This window comes from Mustela nivalis (genome assembly GCF_964662115.1).
Source record: "Mustela nivalis genome assembly, chromosome: 5".
Classification (NCBI taxonomy): domain Eukaryota; kingdom Metazoa; phylum Chordata; class Mammalia; order Carnivora; family Mustelidae; genus Mustela; species Mustela nivalis.
The window spans coordinates 129,235,298-129,259,242 of record NC_139024.1 but is presented as its reverse complement, the minus strand read 5'-3'; the positions used below and the strand labels follow the sequence as shown (position 1 = coordinate 129,259,242).

Sequence of the window (23,945 nt, the reverse complement as noted above, 5' to 3'; positions counted from 1 at the left end):
AGAAAGGTAGTGCTTTTCAGATCTGACATCTTTGAGTCATTGCAGTTTCAGTATAAATGCAATAGGAAAAGTGACATTCATGTTTATGAAATTTTCTATAAATAAATTATAATGTACTGGAGGCCTGATATAAAGTGGGATGCCTAAACTTCAGTAAGATCTTGTTTTCAATTCAAAATAAATTTTATTTTTTATTTTTTTTATAATGTCCCTCAATTTCAGATAAGCACCCCCGTAAGGTCCACTCCATTTTTTTAAAGATTTTATTTATTTTAATTGACAGATAGAGATCACAAGTAGGCAGAGAGGCAGGCAGAGAGAGAGGGAAGAGGAAGCAGGCTCCCTGCTAGGCAGAGAGCCCGATGCGGGGCTCGATCCCAGGACCCTGGGATCATGACCTGAGCCAAAGGCAGAGGCTTTAACCCACTGAGCCACCCAGGCGCCCCCAAAATAAATTTTAAATTGAATTATGCATCTCTAAGTTCAGAGACAATAAACATCAACCAACACAATTAATAAGTTCTATTTCTTGAAATTTCGGGAACATTGATAGTCTCATCTCCTAGAAGAACAACAGCTAAAATTTTTGGTCATGGATTCTTGCTAAAATATCACTTTCCCAAAGAAAATTAATGTTATGAATTTTCATTGATTGTTATTGATCATGAAGAATATAACAACCACGATAAAAAGAGTAGGAAAAACATGATATCTCATCTGTAAGGGCATGTGGAAAGTAGGAAATGCTAATAAAAATAACTACCATTATTTCCTAAGTTAACATAATATAACAGAACACAAATATTTCATAACAATATTTTCTAGGCTCATTCTGATAACTCTTTTCTACATTCAAATTTAAAGGTTGAGGCATGTGATATATATTACACAAAAAACATCCCAAGCAATTTGTTAAAAAACAAAAAACTCTTAATAAAGGACAAATCCAAAGGAATTTTTTTCTAATTTAATTAACAAATTATGAATCGACTTACCTATTTCATCACAGTGTATCAGGCACCAATAATATTTTTTAATCGTCATACCTGATGCAATAGTTACCATCTTTCAGACATACTGATCACGAACAAGCAAATAAACAAGAGCACCGTAGCTTAAGATCTACCTGCATAAATATAGGACTACTTCAGACAATCTCTTCACCACAACATAGCAATGAATAGAAATCATACATGCTCTGTAATGGACATACAGATGAGATAGAAGGGGATGGGTGTTAATATATGCAAAATCTTTATTAATTACATTGTAAAACATAATATGGAAAAACAGAATACAATTTTAGAAATACCCAGGTCACCATCATTGTTTTATTTTTATATGTGTAGATAAGGAGTTTAATAAACAATCCATGACTATTCAACTTCTTATATTTTGAAAATTTTAGCAAAAGTAACAAACCTAGCAACTAGAAAATTGAATCTATCTGCAAAATACAGCTTTGCCAGCATCGTAGAGGAAAAGCAAAACAAAATAAGTAAGAAAAGTTTAACATTTCACAAGAGTTTTACTTTTATTTTTTTATTTATTATTTTTTATTTTTCATTTATTATTTACTTCTATTTTCTACTTTATTTTAATGAAAATGTCATGACCATAACATAAGAGCAGAATTAAACCAACATGAGAAATTATTTTTTCATAAGTTATAATAAACTAGCTTGGTGATTAATTCAAAAATTATATTACAAACTTCAGTGTTCTTGCAGTAAGTATCACTGCATAAACAAATGAGTCAGGAGTCATAAACTAATGATGATTCTAAATGTTATTTAGAGAGACATTCTGTTCTTAATATATTTCAAATATTCTACACAAGGCAAAGTGGATCCAAGTAATCTGTAGGCAAAATAAGATTTTAGAGAAGTATATATTTCCAACAGTATTTATAAAATATTACCTTTATGTAAGGCATCATCCTGGACTTTGTGGAAAACACACAAAGGAGTAAGAAGTGGCCCTTCAAGAAACATATCCAATATCAAGGTTTAACATGAAGCAGCATGTCTTCTCTAAGTAAAAAAACATTGTACCAACTGACTTTACTGAAACTTTATATTTATTGCTCTCGTTTTAGGTCATAGTGTTCTTCTGCATGCAGGCTGCTATAACGGACATGATATAGACTGAATAGCTTATAAAGAACAGGAATTTATTTCTCACAGTTCTAGAACTGAGAAGTTCAAGATTAAGGAATGGGCAGATCCAGGGAGAGCCCACTTCCTCATAGATGGCTATCTTCTCACTGTAAACGTACATGATGAATGAATCAAGAGAACGCTCTGGGGTCTCCTTTAAAAGGACTGTAATCCCACTTATGACATAATCACCTCCCAAAGGCCCCTATGTTTTAATACTATCACTTCCAGAGTTAGATTTCATAATATGATTTTGGGAGACATAAACATTCACACCATAGTATATATAAATAAAAAAAAGACACAAAAACAACAAACAACAAAAATTATTTTAACTACCTATTATTTTCAACTACATAAAATTTTAATTTGTTTCTATATAATATTAAATAACTCATTTGAGTGATTCACTTATATCCAATGCATCTGAGTGCAATTAAATTTGCTTACCCAACATATCCAGCAGCACATTTCTTCAGACTATCCCATTTCCCACTTTACAAGATTTACCACAATTAGAAGACAGGGGATAGAGGATAGATAGATAGATGTATACATAAACACACTTGTACATACACATATGCATATTTTTTCCTGTTAATGACACTCATGCAAATAAAATTTAAGCTCAAGGAAACCTGTCTTGTGTGTTACTTAATATCCAGTTTTTAGTCAACATCCAAAAACAAATAATCCAATAAAAACATGGATAGAAGACATGAACAAGTGTTTCCCCAAAGAACACATTCAAATGTTCAGTAGATACATGAAAAGATGTCCATCATCATGTATCATCAGGAAATTGCAAAGCAAAACTAGAAAGAGATACCACCGCACACCTGTCAGAATGGCTAAAATCAACACTACAAGAAACAAAAGGTGTTGGAGAGGATGTGAAAAAGTAACACTTGTGGGGGCTGCCTGGGTGGCTCAGTGGGTTAAGCCTCTGCCTTCAGCTCAGGTCATGATCTCAGGGTCCTGGGATCAAGTCCCACATTGGGCTCTCTGCCAGGCATGGAGCCTGCTCCCTCCTCTCTCTCTCTACTTGTGATCTCTCTCTGTCAAATGAATAAAATCTTAAAAAAAAGAAAAAGTAACAATTGTGAACTGTTAGTGGTGATGCAAACTGATACAGCCATATTTGAAAACAGTATGGAATTTCCATAAAATTTAAAAATAGAAGTCCTTTGTGATCCAACAATCCTGTTGGTGTGTATTTACCCAGTGAATATAAGAAAACTTATTCAAAGGGATGCTAGCACCCCTATGTTTATAGTAGCATTATTTGTAAAGCTAAGATATGGAAAGAGCCCAAGTATCCATCAATTGATGAATAAATAAAGAATAAGTGGTATGTATATACAATGGAATATTATTCTGCCATAAAAAAGACTGAAATCTTGCCATTTGCAATAACATGGCTGGAACTAGACAGTATAATGCTAAAAGTGAAATAAGTCAGTCAGAGAAAGACAAATACCTTTACTCATATATGGAATAAAAGAAACAAAACAAACAAGCAAAGGGGGAAATAATAAGACATAGAAAGAGAAAGAAAGCAAGAAACAGACATTTCATTACGGAGAATAAACCGATGGTTACTTGAGAGGATCTGAAAGGAGTGATGGATTAAATAAGTGATGGGGGTTAATTAGAGCACTTGTCATGATGAGCACCGAGTGCTAGATGTTATATTGTACACATGAAACTAATACAACCATATATGTTAACTAACTGGATTTCAAATGAAAACTTTTTTAAAATCCCAGTTTTTAGCTCACATTCTGGCTTACAAAAGGGATTTAGTCAGGAATTTGGAGATTAGTTAATGATCAAATAAGGGGTGAACAGGCAGTTGTTAGATAAAATTACTATCCTTTCTGGCATGATCTTATACCTTTTATCTAGAATTACATTTAGCACTTTAGACACTTCCTATTTTATTTTGAGTCATTAAACAAAAATTTCCTCAAAGGACCTTAGACTCCATCCAATTTGAGCAACAGTGTGAGAGAGGAAATGGTGTCCAGGAAGGAAAAAAAAAAAGATAAAACTACTTTTGTTTACTAGTGAATGCATAGTTCTTCCACAGAAGAAGCTCTAAATGGTCATGGCTCCAGCTTTATATGTGTTCAGTCATATGTTCAGTAGTAGGTAACACTATCAAAAAATATAAAGCATCTGAGATTATTTTCCCTTATTTGAAAGCTGGTGTATGAGTCTGCCGTGGTTTCTTGGGTGTTGATAGAAGACGCAGACTCATGGCTCAGAAATAATATAGTTTATTATTCACAGCAATAGAGGTAGCCAGAATATTAACAGTATTTGTGTGTGTGTTTGTGTGTTTGTGTGTGTGCGTGTGTGTGTGTGTGTGTAGGGGTGGGAGTTATATATCAGTTCTGAGCATCAGTTTCCACAAGAAGAATCAAAACAGAGGCAGATAATATTTGCAAACACAACAGGTTAAGTTAAAAAAAAAAAGATACTATTTCTGTCTTCCAAGTCTATTCAATACAACCATCTTCAAAGGATGGTCTTGGGTGCCTGGGTGGCTCATTTGGTTAAGCAACTGCTTTCGGCTCAGGTCACGGTCCTGGAGTCCCAGGATCGGGTCCCGCATCGGGCTCCCAGCTCCATGGGGAGTCTGCTTCTCCCTCTGACCTTCTCGCCTCTCATGCTCTCTCTCACTGTCTCTCTCTCAAATAAATAAATAAAATCTTTAAAAAAAAAGGATGGTCTAGAACAAATAATAAATGCAGAAATGTAAGCAACCAATTGAAAAGTGTCTCCCAAGAAACACACTTTGAGAGTCTTCATTTGACAAAAATACTATAGGATATTACATGGATCAGGTGCATTGAATACTGGAAGGTTAAAATTACAAGGGACCAAATATTTTTAAGCAGTTCTGGCATCCAGTAGAGTTCAAATAGGTTTTATAAGATTGAGGAAAGAAGCCATCTAAACCTGGGCCCAGGGACGCCTGGGTAGCTCAGTGGGTTAAGCCTCTGCCTTCGGCTCAGGCCATGATCTCAGGGTCCTGCGATCGAGCTCTGCATCAAGCTCTCTGTTCAGTAGGGAGCCTGCTTCCCCCTCTCTCTCTGCCTCTCTGCCTACTTGTGGTCTCTGTCTGTCAAATAAATAAATAAAATCTTAAAACAAAACAAAGCAAAACAAAAAACCTAGGCCCAATTTTCCCAAAAGCATGATTCTGATTCTAGTCTCTATGATGTTATCCCTTGAAGACAATGTCTCTAATTGAGTTGAATTAGTTTACTAAAGAGCATACCCCCATTTGTTGTAGGAGATGAACAATATGCAAGAGGCAAAATGCCACATGGAAGCCACCTGGTCTTCAGTGGAATATAGAATCTGTTCCTTTGGGATGAATTTGTTCCACATTTGAATTCCCACTTAAGGGAAAATAAGAGTGCCTTCTAATAGATTTTAAATAGGAAATGACAACGGAAGCTTATACAAGATTATAAAATGGGAAATTTCCTTTAGATAAGCAATAATTTCAAAGTCATCTTCTTAATATTACAGACTCTTCACATAATCATAATTTTATTTTGGTATTATATGGTAATTTCAAGTATAGTAAATATAAAGAATTTACCTCTGTAATTATAGCGAGTCTGGTCGTAGTTTAATGGCAACAAAGCTTCAAGTTAGAAGTATGGTCTACCAATTATGAATACATTTGGAAATGGTGTGTCATCTTCACTCCACTTGTCTCACTAAAACAGTGAGCCAAAAATGTAGGTCCAAGCTGTTTACTATGGTCAAAATGGGTTGCTTTTGCACTTGATAAAGAAGCAGTCATATTTTGGAAGAAGAAACTGAGGCTATTAATATTTTCAACTTATTTTCAGAAAAGGAAAGAAAGGATAATCTAAGCTAAAGCCAAAATCTTACACAAGGTGGCAGGAGAATGATCTTTTCCCAGATAAAGGGTTTTTCAACTTAGCCATGTTAGGAGGAAGAAGAGATGAGACATTGTGGACTTGACTAACGTTTGTACACTGTTCAAAATGTTTTCAAAATAATGTGTATTATTTTTCTTCTTTTAGTTGAGACAAAAAAACAAACAAACAAACAAAAAACCACTAATGAGCTTACTTTTAAAAGGAGGTAAACAAGAAACTAGCAAAGATTGAGTGTTAGGTATTGTTCCCCTCCTTTTTTTTTTTTAATTATGTTATGTTAGTTACTATACATCATTAGTTTTTGAAGTAGTGTTCCATGATTCATTGTTTGTGTAAAACACCCAGTGCCCCATGCAATATGTGCCCTCCTTGATACCCATCACCAGGCTCACCCATCCCCACATCCTTCTCATCTTTAAAACCCTCAGTTTGTTTCTTGGAGTCCATAGTTTTTCATGTTTCATTTCCCCCTCCAATCCCCCCACTTCATTTTTCCTTTCCTTCTCCTAATGTCCTCCATGCTATTCCTTAGCTTCCACAAATAAGTGAAACCATATGATGATTGACTTTCTCTGCTTGACTTATTTCACTTAACATAATCTCCTCCAGTCCCATCCATGTTGATGCAAACGTTGGGTATTCATCCTTTCTGATGGCTGAGTGATATTCCATTGTATCCATAGATCACATCTTCTTTATCTGTTTGTCTGTTGAAGGGGATCTTGGCTCTTTCAACAGAATGGCTATTGTGGACATTGCTGCTATGAACACTGGGGTGCATATGGCCCTTCTTTCCAGTAAAATAGAGCTAGCCTATGACCCAGCGATTGCACTACTGAGTATTGACCTCAAAGATACAGATGTAGTGAAAAGAATTAGGTATTGTTAAAGCACAAATGCAGGGGATAGAAGTTATGGTACAGAAGAGGGAAGGGCAACCATATGGCAGAGTAGAATAAAGTAGCTCAGGAAGAAATTAGTCATATCCAGATATTGTAAGGCATGTGGGGTTGGCAGGGAGAGCATGAGAAATCATGAGATAAGAGAGAGAAAATGGACCAGGCAGGAGAGGTTTATAACATTTTAACATCTAAGGTAAGCATATGCAAAGCAGAATAGGGAAAGAAATAAAAGTTTTTATAAGACTCAATACGTAAGGAATAACGTGGAGGACACTGGGAGATGGAGAGAAGTGTGCTGGGGGAAATCGGAGGGAGAGACAAACCATGAGAGACTGTGGACTCTGAGAAACAAACTGAGGGTTTTGAAGAGGACGGTGGCAGGTGGTTGGGTGAGCCCAGTGGTGGGTATTAAGGAGGGAATTTATTACATGAAGCACTGGGTGTGGTGCATAAACAATTAATTTTAGATCACTGAAAATAAATTAAAAGAAAAAAAAAGACTGACTACAGACATGGACCTCAGTGTAACACAGATATGGCACTCACTGGAATACCAGCCACATCCCACCGACACACACAGACTATGATAATAATAAATAATAATAAATAATAATGCAATTAAGAAAATTGCCTGCCGGGCGCCTGGGTGGCTCAGTGGGATAAGCCGCTGCCTTCGGCTCAGGTCATGATCTCAGAGTTCTGGGATCGAGTCCCACTGAGCAGAGAGCCTGCTTCCCTCTCTGTCTCTCTCTGGCTGCCTCTCCATCTACTTGTGATTTCTCTCTGTTAAATTAATAAATTAAATCTTTAAAAAAAAAAGAATATTGCCTGCCAAATAATTTTTCCTCTTTTTTATTTTTATGATTATTATTTTTATTTTATTTTTAAAGTTTTTATTTAAATTCCAGTTAGTTAAAATAAGGTTAATATTAGTTTCAGGTGTACAATATAGTGATCAACACTGCCATACAATGGCTTACATAAAAAAATGAAAAAAAATTTTAAAAGATTTTATTTTTAAAAACCTCTACACCCAAGGTGGTTTTCATACGTACAACCCCAAGATCAAGAGTTACATATTTTACTGACTGATCCAGCCAGGCACCCCAACAAATAAAAATTTTATAAAATTGTTGAGTTTGTGGGAGTCTCATTTGCTCAGTCAGTTAAGTGTCTGCCTTTGGCTCAGATCATGATCTCAAGAGTCCTGGGATCGAGCCCCATATTGCTCATGCTCTCGCTCTCTCTCCCTCCCTCTCTCTCTCTCTGGCTTTTCCTCTTAAATAAATAAATAAAATATTTTTAAAAAAATTGTCGAGTTTGTTTAACTAGTTTTAAACTAGTAGACAGAGATGAAGATAAAGTATGATGTCATGGCAGGGAAAAATACAACTTACACGTTTTAAAAATAAAATGCGCAATGCAATTTACATCACTTCTTTGATCACCACACTGGGACTTTCCCTACTGAGTTGTTGTAATGTAAGGACCTATTTTATATTTTTATATTTTAGCAAGAGGCTTTCATTGAGGTTAACCCTGAAACTGTCCTTGCTCCCCTTCCCCCAGGGAACTCACTTAAAAACAAGACCTGGGAATCAGCTCCAGGTAACAAAGCCCATATACAAGGGTGGGTCAGGCCAGGTGGAGACATCAATCAGCGGGAGGGGGGGGTGGTGTTTGCATATTGTCTCCCTAGATACTAAGGAGTATGCCCCACTCCTCTGCCCTTTGGGAACCATTTTGGCACCAATCCTAATCAAGGTGTAATAGGCTGGGTCAAATGTCTATACTAGGGTAAATTGAACCTCAATTGGTCACCTAGCCTCACTGTGGAGTTTCCTGTGTGTGTTAAAATATCATTGGTCACCTGTGCGTGGCCAGGCCTGACTTCATGGCCTTTGCCCTTAAAAGCTAGACTGTGAAACAGTGAAGGGTTGCCTTCTCTCATAAGAGGTGTGGCTCTGAACGTTCGGTTAGATTCTTGATGCTTGGCATGAAATAAGGCTTTGCTTGACCTTCGCTTTACATCAGTCTCGCTCCTTTAATCATAGACCCATTATTGGGGCATAACAGTATTAATCTTATAGTTATAAGTCCACAATGCACCCATCATCCATTCTACCCCTTAACATTCCCCTTTGGACAGACCCATGATCTAGAACAAGCCTTATTTTATAGTGCCTTGTAGGAGATTTTTGCTGCTGCCTAAATTGCCTACTTTCCTCTCACCATTACCACGGAAATTGGGTCCACTGAAACAAAGGGGTAGTGTAAGAAATTAACAACTTCCATAAATCTCTTTAAATCATAAAGTATAAGATAGTGATACCTTTTTTTCTGCCACATAACCAATTTTTGCAAGAATAAGGTCATATAAGAGAATTTACAACACATGCTAGCATTATCCTACTGGACCCAGATCATTTGTATGTTTCGCTGTCTCTGAGAAATGTAGTTATTTACATGACTGAAACCTACAAACTGTTTGATATGACTACTAATATCACCTACATTATTTTAAAGCCTGTTTAAGGCTTCTGAAATACATAGGTTTTGTAAACACTTATTAAGCATCTTGTATATATCAAACACTTTAAAAATCTCTGCTTTAAAAACAGAACAAAAAAACTCTACCTCAATGGAACTTTGAGTCTGAAAAAGATACAGGCAATATACAAGGCAACAGATAGAATAATTACATATTTGATTATATACTCCGAGGATGTCACATTAAATTGATATGAAAATGATGAGAAGGATCTGGATTTATTGTCAAAATTTTTTGCCTTAAAAAGAAATTGATATTTAGGGAATTTGTTACTGAAAGAGGTCCCGTGTCAACCAAAAATGTTAAACCATGATCTGACTAAATTTTCCAGTTGTGATCATTGCTTTGTTTAGCTGTCTTATATTAAGACTGAATTTAGTAATTCAGTCTCAGATTTCAGTAAGTCTTTTTTTTAATGATTTTATTTATTTATTAGAAAGAGAGAGGGAGGGGCAGAGGGAGAGGAAGAACCAGACTCCTTGCTGAGCAGGCAGCTGATGCAGGACTGGATCCTAGTACCCTGGCATCATGGCCTAAGCTGAAGGAAGACACTTAACCAACTGAGCCACCCAGGCACTCTAGACTGTAAACTTCTTAAAGGTAAAAGAGTTTTTTCTTCTAGTAGTTCCACAGACATTTCTAACATCCATAAGAAAGCATGTACTGATGTAAAATGCCAGCAAATGAAATTATTTAGAAAAGAAAGAAAGAAAGAAAAGATATATCTGGATAAAAACAGAAAATCTAATAATACATTGAATTATTAGAGCAAAGAGTGGAGGAAGAGAAAATAAATATGAAATAGAGATTTCCACTAAAAGAAAAAAATTGAATAAGGCAGGAGATTTAGAAAATTATTATGACAGACTTGAGAAAAAAATAAAATAGGAATTTTTAGAAAATAGCAATGAATGAAAAGGTAAATTGTTCCTACCTCTATAATATTAGCTGTTTGTTGTTGTTGTTGTTGCTAATTTACCTATTTAAGCTAATAAACAAAGAAAGGTTTCATTTAGGGATAAGGTTTCTATATATATATATATATATATATATATATATATTTCCATTTAGGGATAAGGTATGTATATATATATATACATATATATACCTTATATATAAATTTTCATTGTTAGAAAATGTGTCACAGAAAGTGTTTAAACTTTAAGATACAGATGCAACATGTAACGAACTACATTGTTTGAACGTCTAATTTGTAAATGCTGTTAGAGGAAACTTGGTGGAAATGTCCTTATGTGGTTGTGTTTCTGGAACTAAGTATATTTATTAATAAGGAATAGTTTAAAATTATGAAATGACCAGGAGTGGACAATTTTCCTAATCCTATCAGCTCTTTGCAGCTCTTTTATTAGCCCCCTTCAGGAATATCAGCTTTATTTATCTAATTAAATTTTATATTAATGTGCTTTTGACTTTTGGCCTTTCTCTTCCTTCTGTTCTTTTTTTTCCCCTAAATTACATGTTTCTGTTTAACAGCTACTATCAATTCTTTGATATGAATTCTCAGCATCAATTGACTAACTCCAGAGATGAAGCAGCATCAATGTTTAGAAGCGAAGAATACAAAGCCTTGGGCATCTGGATGGCTCAATCAGTTAAGCATCTGCCTTCGACTCAGGTGGTGATCCCAGGGTCGTGGGATGGAACCCCAGTTTGAACTTTCTGCTCAGCTGGGAGCCTACTTCTCCCTCTCCCTCTGCCTGCAGCTCCCTTTGCTTGCGTTCTCCCTCTCTTTGTCAACTAAATAAAGTAAAATAAAATAATGTAAATAATACATTTATTTATTTATTAAAATGCAATTATTACACAATACATAATGTATTGCATAATTATAATAATGATTAAATAAATTATTAAATATTTATATTAAATATATCGATTTAATTAAATAACTATTTTTTAGAATTTAAAATATTTCAAATTTAGGTTTTTAAATATTAAATCATTAATTTAATAAATAAATATCTAAACATAATTAAATAAAATAATTTATTTATTAAAATGAATAAAATAATGTTGTCATTATCTGAGCATGTATTTTTAAATAGTCTAAAAGAACCATCTAATACAGTCTAAATACCTTGAGTTCAGATATTTATACTAGTTAACCCAGACACTCAACCCACAGACAGTTTCAGAACATTTGTTTTTATCTACTACTCAAAATACGATTGTAATGTATTTATTTATAACTTTGACGTAGCAAGGAAACTTGGAGGAAAAGGAGACATTTGCTTTTAATATTTGAAAATTATTTTGTTGATTTAAAAAAAAATAAAAACCTTAACACATGAGCATTTCTTCTTAAATAACACTGTGAAGTTTCTGAGTCGCATTCTATTAAAAGTGCTGATAAAATGGCCTCAGTTACTCTTTTAAATTATCAGCTGAATGTGTAACAAATGAAGTAGAGAGCTTTTTAATTATTTATAAATGTATTGCTTGTGGATGGAGTGCCACATAGAGTTACCTCTCTTTTTGGCTTTGTTTTGTGAGCAGCAGTGGAATCTATGAATGAGATTAAACATAAGGACATTCACAGAAATTCTTAATGAACTTCTGGGGAAGGGAAATAAGTGCAAGGAAAACCTGCAGCAAGACGAATTACAAATTTCAAGTGGTCATCGCTTAATTATAGAAGCTTTTAAGTTCAAGTAATATATCTTTTTTATGAGCCTATCATGTTGTATTAATTACCACAAACTGCACTCTTGAACACTTATCTTTTCACATATTTCTTATTCTCAGTACTTAAAATTACCCTTATGATTGATAAGTAAATGGATTTTACTGACAATGCATTTATTTACATAAATAAATAATGCTGTTTATATATATAAAAACAATTGAATATGTGTATGTGTTCAATGAAATTTTTTTTTCAAATTAACGTCTTAATTCTACCACATTGGTTACAAATAGATATAGACTTTATAGATTCATCAAATATTTTATTCTCAAATTTATATCTCCTTTGTGAAGTAAATGAAACTGTATATATTCAATAAAATCCTATCACATGTAACAGTTACTAGTGCATCCCAGGACATACATAGGTCACGTCCTACTCAAGGCATCACGGATAACTGGATTTAACTTTCTATCCTAGGAGTCTTCTGAATATTTCTGTGGCTTTTATACTACAATCAGGAGGAAGAATTCTTTTGCTAAAAGCTTCCAAATCACTATGTGAGTAGATTATTTGTAGACTAGTGATATAATATTATACTTTAATATGTAAAGCATGATAAAATAAAATGCTATTGCCATATTTAATTTGTTCAGTAAAGCATTCATTTAGTTATCAAGCATTCATTTGCTTTTTTTTAAGATTTTATTTATTTATTTGACAGACAGAGAGCACAAGTAGACAGAGAGGCAGGCAGAGAGAAAGGAAAGGAAGCAGGGTCCCTGCTGAGCAGAGAGCCTGATGTGGGGCTCTATCCCAGGACTCTGGGATCATGACCTGAGCAGAAGGCAGAGGCTTTAACACACTGAGGCACCCAAGAGCCCCAAGCATTCATTTTCTTTATACAGAAGAGATAGAACAATATTATATAGTAGAAAATACAGTAAATAATCTAGAAACCTTGATCATTTTGTTTTGGCAATTTTAGAACATAAAATTAGCTAAAGCTCAAGTGCAAGTTATATTTGTATCCTAGGAGGAAAAGTTAATTAAAAGTTTGTTTATTACCATAGTTTAACACTTCAACAAAATGATAACGAGTCAAAAATTAATGAATATATGAAGTATACAATAAAAACAATAATCTTGAGTGTATGTGACTCACTGTAGGTATTGATAGGCTAGAAATCAAAGGGAAAGTATCTATAGGGTTTGTTCAGTTCCATGCTCATCAGATTAATAGGCTTTCTCATATTGCTTCCTTCACCACATTAATTTGTATAATAAAGTTTTCAAGAGTTAAAGACAGTGATAGGTTCATGGCTGGAGAGAAGGTACAGAATCTAAGATAGTTCAGCAGTGCTTATTATTTAAGAGAAAGACAGCATGGGAGGTGAGGGGTGGAAGGAAAGGGATAAGAAGAGAGAATCTTAAGCAACCTCCTTGCCCAGCACAGAGCCTATAGGGGCTTCATCTCATCGCCCTGAGATAACAACCTGAGCTGAAATCAGATGCTTATCTAATTGAGTCACCCAAGTGCCCCATTTTTTTCCCTGTATCTTTATTTTCATCTCTTTCTGTAACTGAGTTTCCCTTCAAAATCAGGACTTGCATACACAACCTAAATAATTATTTTGGGATTTGATCACATGGAAGAGGAGAGCATGAGAAGAGCTAAGTGGTCCAGGAGAAACATATATGAGTTCAGACTGAGTGGATTATGATTGTGGACAACTGAGCATCAATCCTAATGCACAGAATACATCTCAGAATTATTTTCCTGAAACAAGAAAGAATCTGTTTAACCCACTGGCTTCTGCATCCTATCCACAGTGGTTAAAATTCATCCCAGAAGTAATTAATGTCCCTGACTTTTCTATTACTGGGCATGAGAGAGGAGCTGAGTGGGCTTGGTCAGTGTCCCACCTAATGAAAGGCAGATCAGATTCAGGCAAAAAAAACTATTAGTTCTTTCCAAATTAGATTTAATGGAATTCTATTTTTCATTCATGAATTCATTTTACATTTTATATTTTATCGATTTTTCTAAGCTTTGGCCAATATTCACTGCATTTTTGAATAGCTTTTATCTATTATTGTAAATCATTTTTCTGCTACATTTGTTTAGTCATGGTTATCCATTTCTTCTTCCAAGTTTTTCAGATATGTGATATCAATTTCCAAATAAATTATTTAAAATGTTTATTTTTTATACTAAACTTCTCTGAAAAACATTGATATATGTATTATGGCATATTGTTCCCCTTTCAACTTATTTTTTAAAATGTGAATGTGCCTTGGCAAATATATATTGTTTCTTTTTATGTTTATGTAGATTCTTCATAATTTTCCCAAGTTCATTGGCTTATGGTTTATATATATATTTTTTTAAAGATTTTATTTATTTGACAGAGATCACAGGTAGGCAGAGAGGCAGGCAGAGAGAGAGGAGGAAGCAGGCTCCCCACTGAGCAGAGAGCCCGATGTGGGGCTCGATCCCAGGACCTGAGATCATGACACGAGCCGAAGGCAGAGGCTTAACCCACTGAGCCACCCAGGCGCCCCTGGTTTATATTTTTTTAATAATTTTCCTACTGCCAATTAATAGATTTTTTTCCATTACCTTGTCTAAGTTGCTTTTGCCATTATAAGTAAAAAGCATCTGGAAATCTATATCCCTGTCCAGTTTCCTCAAATCACTCATTATTTTCAGGATCTAGTTGGATTTTCTTACAGGTTTCAGGTGGACAAGCTTTTGAACTGGTGCTAATTATTATTTGTTTGTTTCTGGCTTCCTGCATTTACCAGCTTAGGAATCATTTTTAACAACTATGATGAAATGAGGCATCATATTCTTATTCTCAACTTCATTAATAATAATCTTAGTGTAACATGTCCTACAAGATTATAATAGATACATGTAAAATAATTTCATTGACCAAAAAAGTGGTGGAAAATGTAAATAAAACACAGTGGCAACCAACTAGTCATTTCAAGTTGAGCTATTTTTTTCCCCCTTTATCTCCCTGTCTCTTTAATTTCCTGTAGCACATTCCAACAAAGTATATTAAGGTATTTTATATGCACATACATAGAGATCATCATGGAGTCTAAATCTAATAATTCCTTGTCAGTTTTAAATATTTTAAGTATTGTTCATTCCTATGTAAGTTGTCTATTAACTTTTCCTCCACACTGCACTTAATTGCAAGGAAATATTTAATTTTAATATAAATTAATTAATCACTTTAATAAATATTTTTACCTTATGGATTAATCTTTGATGCTTATTTCTTAATTTTTTTAACTTTTAAAATTTTATTTATTGAGAGAGAGAGTGAGAGAGCGAAAGAACAAGTGCAAGCAGGGGAAGCTGCAGAGGGAGAGGGAAAAGAAGAAGCAGGTTCCCCACCAAGCAGGGAGTCAAGCTCAGTCTCAGGGCCTTGGGATCATGATCTGAGGTGAAGGCAGAGGCTTAGCTGCCTGAGCCACTGAGTCTAATTGTTATATTTGATATTTAAGGAAATACTTTATCATCTCTAATTGCTCCCCTATGTCACAAATACAGTTTTCTCTATGGTGCTATTAATTTTATTGTCTTCAAATGAGACTCTTTTTCTAGAAGCATTTTTAATTAGTCTCTTAGGTCTATAATTTAGTTTTTATACATTTCATTTAGTATTTTATTTTATCTTCATCATCTCTGAGTATTCCTGACCAGTACTCATTGGTCAAATCTTTCTTATTAATCTATTCCAAAAATTTGTTTGTTTCCATAATATTTTGTTATTACTGCTGTTGTTCTTAGGTTTTGCCTTTATATTCTTTTTGTTTTTTTTTTTGATGTTTTATGCTTTGGTGTTTTGTTGTATTGTTTTGTTTTTCTTTTGAATTAATACAATTAAACCTTTAGATTTCCTTCATACCTTTAATTATTGTCACTTATTTTCACAAATGATATTACCATAGTACAGTAATTCTAAATATTTCTGAATTAGCTGTATTATTTCTTTTTAGGTATAAAGTTAACTTCCAGTTACATGGACTTAATATTTTGGTCATTCTATTCTAGTTTTATTGCCTTATCATTGGAAAATATAGCCTGATACTTAACTCTAGGGAATGATGTGGGAGAGCTAGGTTCTTGTCTCTTGGAGTCAAAGAAGGAATCTCGTGGGCAATGGAGAGTGAGGAAGTGACAGAAGTTTATCAAGTGAATATATAGAAAAAGTTCTCACAACTAAGAGGGGTCCCCACTCAGTTAACAATGAGTGCCTTCAGGGTTTATTTTTTATAAAAAGGTAACCAGGCAACTTTAATCCTTTTAACATCTCTATCAATAACTGCTGCAATGGCTTACCTCCTTTTGAGGGTCTGATTATTCTTTTTTGGTTACAGGTGTTTATCATAGAGACACCCACCCCACATGACCCACCCCATACACCTAGGGCAGGGTGGTCCTCCATCCCACATGCCTAGATCAGGGTGCTCTTCCCGGGGTAGGGTGGTCCAATTTATCTCTTTACCACACCACATTTTGGGGATTTCTGAGAGCCTGTTCACAAAGTTCCCTATGGATCTCTTCCTCCCTAGCCCCACCAGTCCGTTACTCATTTTGAGAGTTGATATTACCAAAGTACTGTAATTCTTAAAATTTCTGAATTAGCTGTATTATTTCTTTTTAGGTATGAAGTTAACTTCCAATTATATGAATTTAATATTTTGGTCATTGTTTTCTAATTTTATTGCCTTATTCTTGGAAAATATAGCCTGATATTTAACTCTAGGAATTTATTGGCATATACTTCTGGCCTAAATAATGGCCTGTTTGTGTAAATGTTCAACTTATGCTTATATACTTACTGAAGACTATTGTTTTGGGGTCAGGATGGCTACATTTATTAATAGATCAGGACTATTAGATTCTCTAAATTTTGATGTCTCTTCATTTAATCTAATTAAATTATCAGTTAATGAAAGAAGTTAAATTTTTTATGTACTACTGCATCTACACTTATCAAAGTCTTTTGCTATAATTAGACAAGTATGTCATCCTGTTTTTATACCAAGTCTTACATTAAAAAAATCATACTATCTGTAATATTATTTATTATTATTATTATTATTATTATTATTTGTAAAGATTGTATTCATTGGGGGTACGTGAGTGGCTCAGGCAGTTAAGTGTCTACCTATAGCTCAGGTCATAATACCCGGGTCCTGAGATAGAGCCCCGCAGGGGGTTCCCTGCTCAGTGGGGTGCTTCTCCCTCTCCTTCTGTTATTCCCCCTGCTGTGTGCATGTTTTTCTTTTCTCACTCTCTCTCAAATAAATAAGTAAAATTTAAAGATTATCTCTCTCAAATAAATAAGTCAAATTTTTTTTCTCAATGGGAGGGAGAAGCAGACTCTCCACTGAGCAGGGAGCCTGATGCAGGGCTCAATACCAGAACCCTGGGATCATCACCTGAGCTGAAGGCAGACACTTGAACCGACTAAGTCACCCAGGCACTCCAGTTGTTTATTTATTTATTTTTATTATGCATATGTTTTATCTCTCTTTTCTTCAAGTCTTTTTTTCGATCTTTTTACTTTTTTCATAAAACTGAATTATTTCAAGATGACTTGGTCATCCTCTTTTCCCCTACCCCATAGGTCATAGATACATTTTAACTGTTAAAATAATATTAGTATTTAAGTGCTGCCTACACAAATTAAGGCAAATTAACTGTGGTCTGTATTCCTGAAAATTTTTTTTATTATGCCTTCCTATTCCAATGACATTTTATAAGAATCTAAATGTTTACATTTGTGATTATTTTTTTCAAGATAATAAAGCTATTACTTCATTCTTTTTTATATCTGATGTTATTTAAAAAATTTCTGTCAGTCTGATACTTGTCTCTTTATTAATGAATTATTTTTTTTCTCTCTAACACTTATGATTTTTTTTTTGTCTTTGGTATGTATGCCCAAAGACAAAGTTTGGGATTCATAGAGTCAACTATAGTTATGAATATTTTCTTTCTTTTCTTGTATGTAAGTTTTAATCCAGTGTCTTGACTATTTTATGCTTGAGAAACAGATGTACATTAATATTCAAATATTTCTTTCCTTTTTCTTCTTTCATTTAAAAAAAAGTCATTTATTTTATTTTATTTAAAAATTATTTATTTATTTATTTGGAGTAGAGAGAGAGGGTCATGAAGAGTGGCTGATTATATACTTTCAATTTGGGAGGAGGTTAGGGATAGCACAGGCCTCCAAGGTATTTTATAAACAAGGTTTCCAGGACCTTGAGGGGGCTAGCTATTGTTAGGGAAAGGTCATTTATTACTATTTAGTAAAAACTAGGGAAGAGACTCTTCTGATGTGTATCAATGGGTATATGCTTGGGAGATGATTGCCAATGTATATCTTGAGGGTAGGGGTGGGGAGTAGAGATAAAGAAGTTTCCAAAGTAATTTTTACATGTGAAAGTAGATTTTCAGTATCCTGGGGGGGGGGGTGGACTAAGAATGCTTTTTGCCCTGAGTGGATGTGTCCACATGGAAGCAGGTGAGTCCCCAGAGGAACTTCAAGGACTTGTCAACAGGCTATGAGTAGTAAGGAAATCTAATTTTTTCTCTAGCTTTTGTTCCACACACATCACCTACATCTTACACCTCTTTTATATTGATAATTTTAATGCTTTGCTGGTATCCAGATGACTATATCCTTAAGTGACTTCTTATCTCTATTGAATCCATTATGTATTCTATCCATTGTATTCTTAATTCAACTAGATTACATATATTTAATCTATTAGTACCACTAGGTTCTTATTCTTGTTTTCATTTCAAAATCTTTCCTTATTTCCTTACATTATTTATTGGGTATATTTTAAATCCCTGATATACTCACTTATTATATATAAGCTGTCAACCTTATTCTTATTTTGAGGTAGCTATATCTTTTTGGGTTTTAGGACATCATACCAACAATGCCAAATAATTTTCAGACAACAGCAGGATCTCCAAGAATTCAACTAAATTCTGACACTATCTACCTGAACATAGTGTAAGAATTCATCAGTTAAGGGATCAGTCCTCCAAGACTATCTCCAACCCCATCTCAGATGCCAGTCTCACTGTAGGCCCCAGGTTATTACCTGTGCTTGTGACTGAGCAACTACAGGTTGGAGGTCCCAGTGGCCTACTTCTTTCATTCTTTTAATTTGCTACAGGGACTCACAAAACTCAGAAAAATACTTACTTTGTGTTTGCCAGCTTATTAAAAGATATAATAGAAGATTTAAATCAATAGATAGATAAAGAAGTGCACAGGGCAAGGTATGGAGAATGGGCACAGAGCTTCTATTACCTTCTGTAAGACTGCCACTCTTCCTGCCTTTTCATACATTTAACAAACTAAAAGCTTTCTGAACCCAGTCCTTTCAGGTTTTCTGTGGAGGCTTCATGAGATAGTCATGACTGACTAAATCATTGTCATTTGCTGATCTAATCTCCAGCTCCTCTTCCCTCCCCAGATAATCCTGAATTGGGAGGAAGGGGAGGCATGTTGGGCAAAAAGTTATGAAGGCTTTCACCAAGTGGTTGGTCCTTCAGGCAAAGAGCCCTTGCCTTGAGTGAGGTCTGAAGGTCACTTCATTAACATAACAAAACACACCTCTCTCACCCTTATCACAGGAAATTCCAAGAGTTTTAGGAGCTGTGAGTCAGTAGCCATGGTTGAAAACCAAATATTCAGATGACCAAAATATATTTCTTGTAAACCACTATATTACACTACATGCTTAAGTATTTAATTATGTGATCTTTTAAACTAATATTTTTCTAAGAGTCTAAACTGTTCTGTCAGTAATCTGGATTGGGGAGTGATGTATTGCCAAATTTCTGTCGTTTCAGTCCAGGAAGTCAAAGAGAAACAACAGGAGAGCCCCTTAGGGCAGGAAGTACAAAGTAACAATGTTGACTACTACTCCCTTTGCTTGATTTTTTTTAAACAAGCAAATCATCTCTTCAGAGTTGCAGTTTAAAGCCAAGAACATGCGGAATTGGGAGAAAAAAATAATTAAATTTGGAGACTTGCAGAGGTAGAATCAGAGTAGTGAAAGCCGTTACAGTAACGGAACTAACTGAGGTCAGTCTTTGGTGAATCACAGAAACAGGTGGAGTTGTCAAACAAAGGAATCTTTGTTTACAACATACAAGGAGATCACAGGGAATAAGTTCCAAAGCCTGTTTGAACAGGAGAGAGATTTTTATTTAGTATTTAAGATGAATACTCAGAAGGGAGAGTTTTATTATCCCGTGTATGGTTGGTCATAAGGTTGTGGATGCATGCACATCCACATATGTATTTGTGCAATATGTATTGCATGTTCACCTGAATGAAGCTTGTATTCCACCGAGGGCAGAAACTTCAACGTTAGAATAAAGCAGAGGTAACTGTTGGACAAGGGAAAGGGACTCTGCAGGCTTCAAGAGCAAATATAAACTAGATGGGGTCTTGGGCTCATTTTCTGGAACAAGGAATGCAAGGCCTTGATTACTTTTGAAATAGCACTAGGAGTTTTACCACTGATTTATTGTCTCAATAGCTTAGGCTATTTCCTGGTCTGGTAGTGACTGTTAGTTTTCCCATTGCCTTGTTCCCTCAAAATCCTTAACTAGTGAGGTTTTTGCATTTCTTTGTAAGAACCTCCCAGGAAGTTTTGGAAGAAGTGTGCTTGGGCAAGTACACAGGTGGGGTATAGATCATTGAAAATAGCTGGGGACAAAAAATTACTTTTCTCATGTCAGGAAAACTATATCTCATCTTTAATTTTCTGGGAACCTCTAACTCTTTCTGCTGATGTTACCAAAAGGCATCTGAGATATTACTGATTGTTCTCTTGAACCTAAGGAAAAGGAAATGTAGAAAGCAAAAGACAAAACTTTAAAATCTATCCTGCAACTCATCAATTCACTACAGCCACCTCTCTGTCATTCCCTTTCTCTTTTTCTCTCTTTCTCTTTCTCTCTCACTTTCTCTCTCACATATGCACAACACACGCAAATCAACTTAAAACAATTTTTAATTTTCCCTATTCCATTTTAATATACTTGAGGCATGATCATTTTCTTAGTAAATACAAGAAAAAAACATCTAGGATTCCATCATTCTGTGTGATTAAAATATTGAGGAATTTACTTCCAATAGCACTTATAAAAACATATTTTATTTAAGTAACATTATATAATCAGGTGCCTGCATTTTTCTTATTCTCCAACTAGTGTTATTTGGCAATTAATATTTTGTCAATCAATATTCCCCTATATCTGAATGTGTGGGCAGTGAGAGATGAGTGAGAGGCAAGGATGGTGAACACTCCCAACAACTGCAGACTACATATATCTTAAGCCATGATTTTCTTTGCAAATATTCTAGTCATCCCTCGTGTACCAGGAAAGAAGTAGCATATTTCTTGAAAGACACAGCTATCAAAGCTCCATTGAGAAACCGTAAAGATGGAGAAGGGATTTGCAAATTATATATCTGATAATGGACATCTACTCTGATTATTAAAAAATGAATAAAAATAAAAAAACCTTACTAATAACCAGAGTATCCAATTTTACATGTGAAGGAAATAATGGAAGAGACATGTCACCAAAAGGATATGGATGGCTTATAAGCACATGACAAATTTCTCAACATTTAGACATTAAAGAAATACAAATTAAAATCATAATGAGACATGCTTACATATCTATTAGAATGGCTAAAATTATAAAGGCTAATTGTACTTCGTCTGAGCTAGATTGAGAAGCAACTAAAAATCAAAACTGTTGTTGGCATATATCATGATACCACCACTTTGGAAAATAGTTTGAAAATTTTTTTAAATGCAAAATATGTTGCAGTTACACAAATAGCCATTTTACTTCTAGGCATTTAACCAAGAGAAACAAACCCTATGTTCATACAAGGACTTGTATATGAATTTCATAGCAGCTTTATTTGTAAGAATTGAAAACAGTGGAAATGTTCATCAATGTCCATCAATAGAGCAAAGACAAATTATGATCTATTCATTAAAGAGATTACTATTCAACATCAAAATGAACTATTTACAATTGGAGATTCTCAAAGTAATGATGCTTTTCTCAAAGAAAAGCCAGGCAATGAATAGTATATACTGTGTGATTCCATGACTATAAAAAATCTAGAAAATACAAATTTATATATAGTCACAGTCATCAAATATATTGGTGTGATTTTAGTGCCTTCTTCTGTGCTCCCATAGCTTCCTACACTTGGATCTCCGAGCATTTGTTACACCATGTGAAAATATGAACTCTTTTTCTTTATTCTATCTTACTAGAATAAGAATCCTTGAAATTTTATGGACATTTGAACTCTCAGTTATTAGCAGAAATTCTATCACACAGTAAGTTTCCAAATATAAAAGCCAGAGTTTTACAATGACTTCTAAGCTTTTACATGATCTAGCCACTCATTTAACCTCTGTGACCTCTTTCCCTGCTACTCTTCAGTCACTCACAGTGGCCTCCTTGCTATTCCTCAGATATGCCAGGCATGTTCCAACCTTATGGCCTTCAAGATAGCCAATTCCTTTGTCTGGAGTGATCTTATTGCTAATAGTTCTGGGCAAATTCATCACCTTTCCATACCTTTGTTCAATTGTCAGCTTCATTGTAACTACCCTGATCTTCCTATTAAAAATTTTAACTCCCCATCCCCTGCCTAGCAACCTTGATTTTTCTCACCCTGACCGAATTTTTCATTTTCCCCATTTTACTCATCATTTTTGAATGCACTATGCAATTTTTATTAAGGTTTATAGCTTTTAATTGTCTCACCCATGAAAATAAAAGTTCTACAAAGCCAAGTATTTCATTTACCAGTGTAGTCTGAAGTAATATCTGCCATATAATAGGTTCAATAGACAATTGGTAAATTTCAGAATAAATTAATGTTGAGAGTATACTGAATTTCATAAGTCATTTCAATATTTTTTCCAAAAAATAAACTATGTAAAACATACCTTAAATTTTCTTTCAAAATATTTTATAGCATATAATGGACAATATACATAAGCCTTAAAGAAACAATCATAGAAATAACCATTTCATACCTACTTAAAAACTGCATAATACCACACTCCTAGATCCTCTCTGAACGCTCTAAAATGACCCTTCAAAAGAATTACATTTTTAAAATAACAGATTTTTTTGTCAAATAATTTAATAAAACAAAAGTTTCTTTCATCTATGTAGATCATATTAAATGTTTTTAATAAGCATGAAATTATAACTCTGAAGTGTGCTAAAATGAAACCACCTGCGAAGGGTGAGAGAACAAAAATAAACATCATTTTTCCAAATAAGAGGAATTTATTACCTTTGAATCAAAGCATGTGGATTTGTTCAAACTGGCAATAAAGGAATATGGAGACACAAACCATAGAAAGTCATATTTTAGATTTCTAAAAGACTTCGAAGTGAAGAGTATACATTCACTTCTCACTTATTGCTCCTACATATTCATGAATTTGAGCGAAAAAATAGGCCCTGTGTGTCTTAGCAACTAATGGGATATATTTTGATATTTACATGCTTACACATATTATGTGTTATAGTCTTCTCTTTTACATGCAGTAAAAAGGTTAACCCCTTTTCTGCAGAGATCTGAAAATGTGAAACAGTGCCAGAGTAGCTGAATTCATCAAATTCGAATTTCTTGCAGGTCT

The 23,945-nt window shown here is 34.4% G+C and overlaps 1 long non-coding RNA gene across 1 annotated transcript in view; it reads right to left on the bottom strand.

Moving 5' to 3' along the window:
- Positions 1 to 23,945, bottom strand: part of LOC309865616 — a 115,986-nt gene that overhangs the window by 8,651 nt on the left and 83,390 nt on the right. The window contains exon 2 of the long non-coding RNA XR_014312199.1: positions 1,922 to 1,981. This is a non-coding gene — a long non-coding RNA (uncharacterized lncRNA). The remainder of the gene's footprint in view (positions 1 to 1,921; positions 1,982 to 23,945) is intronic.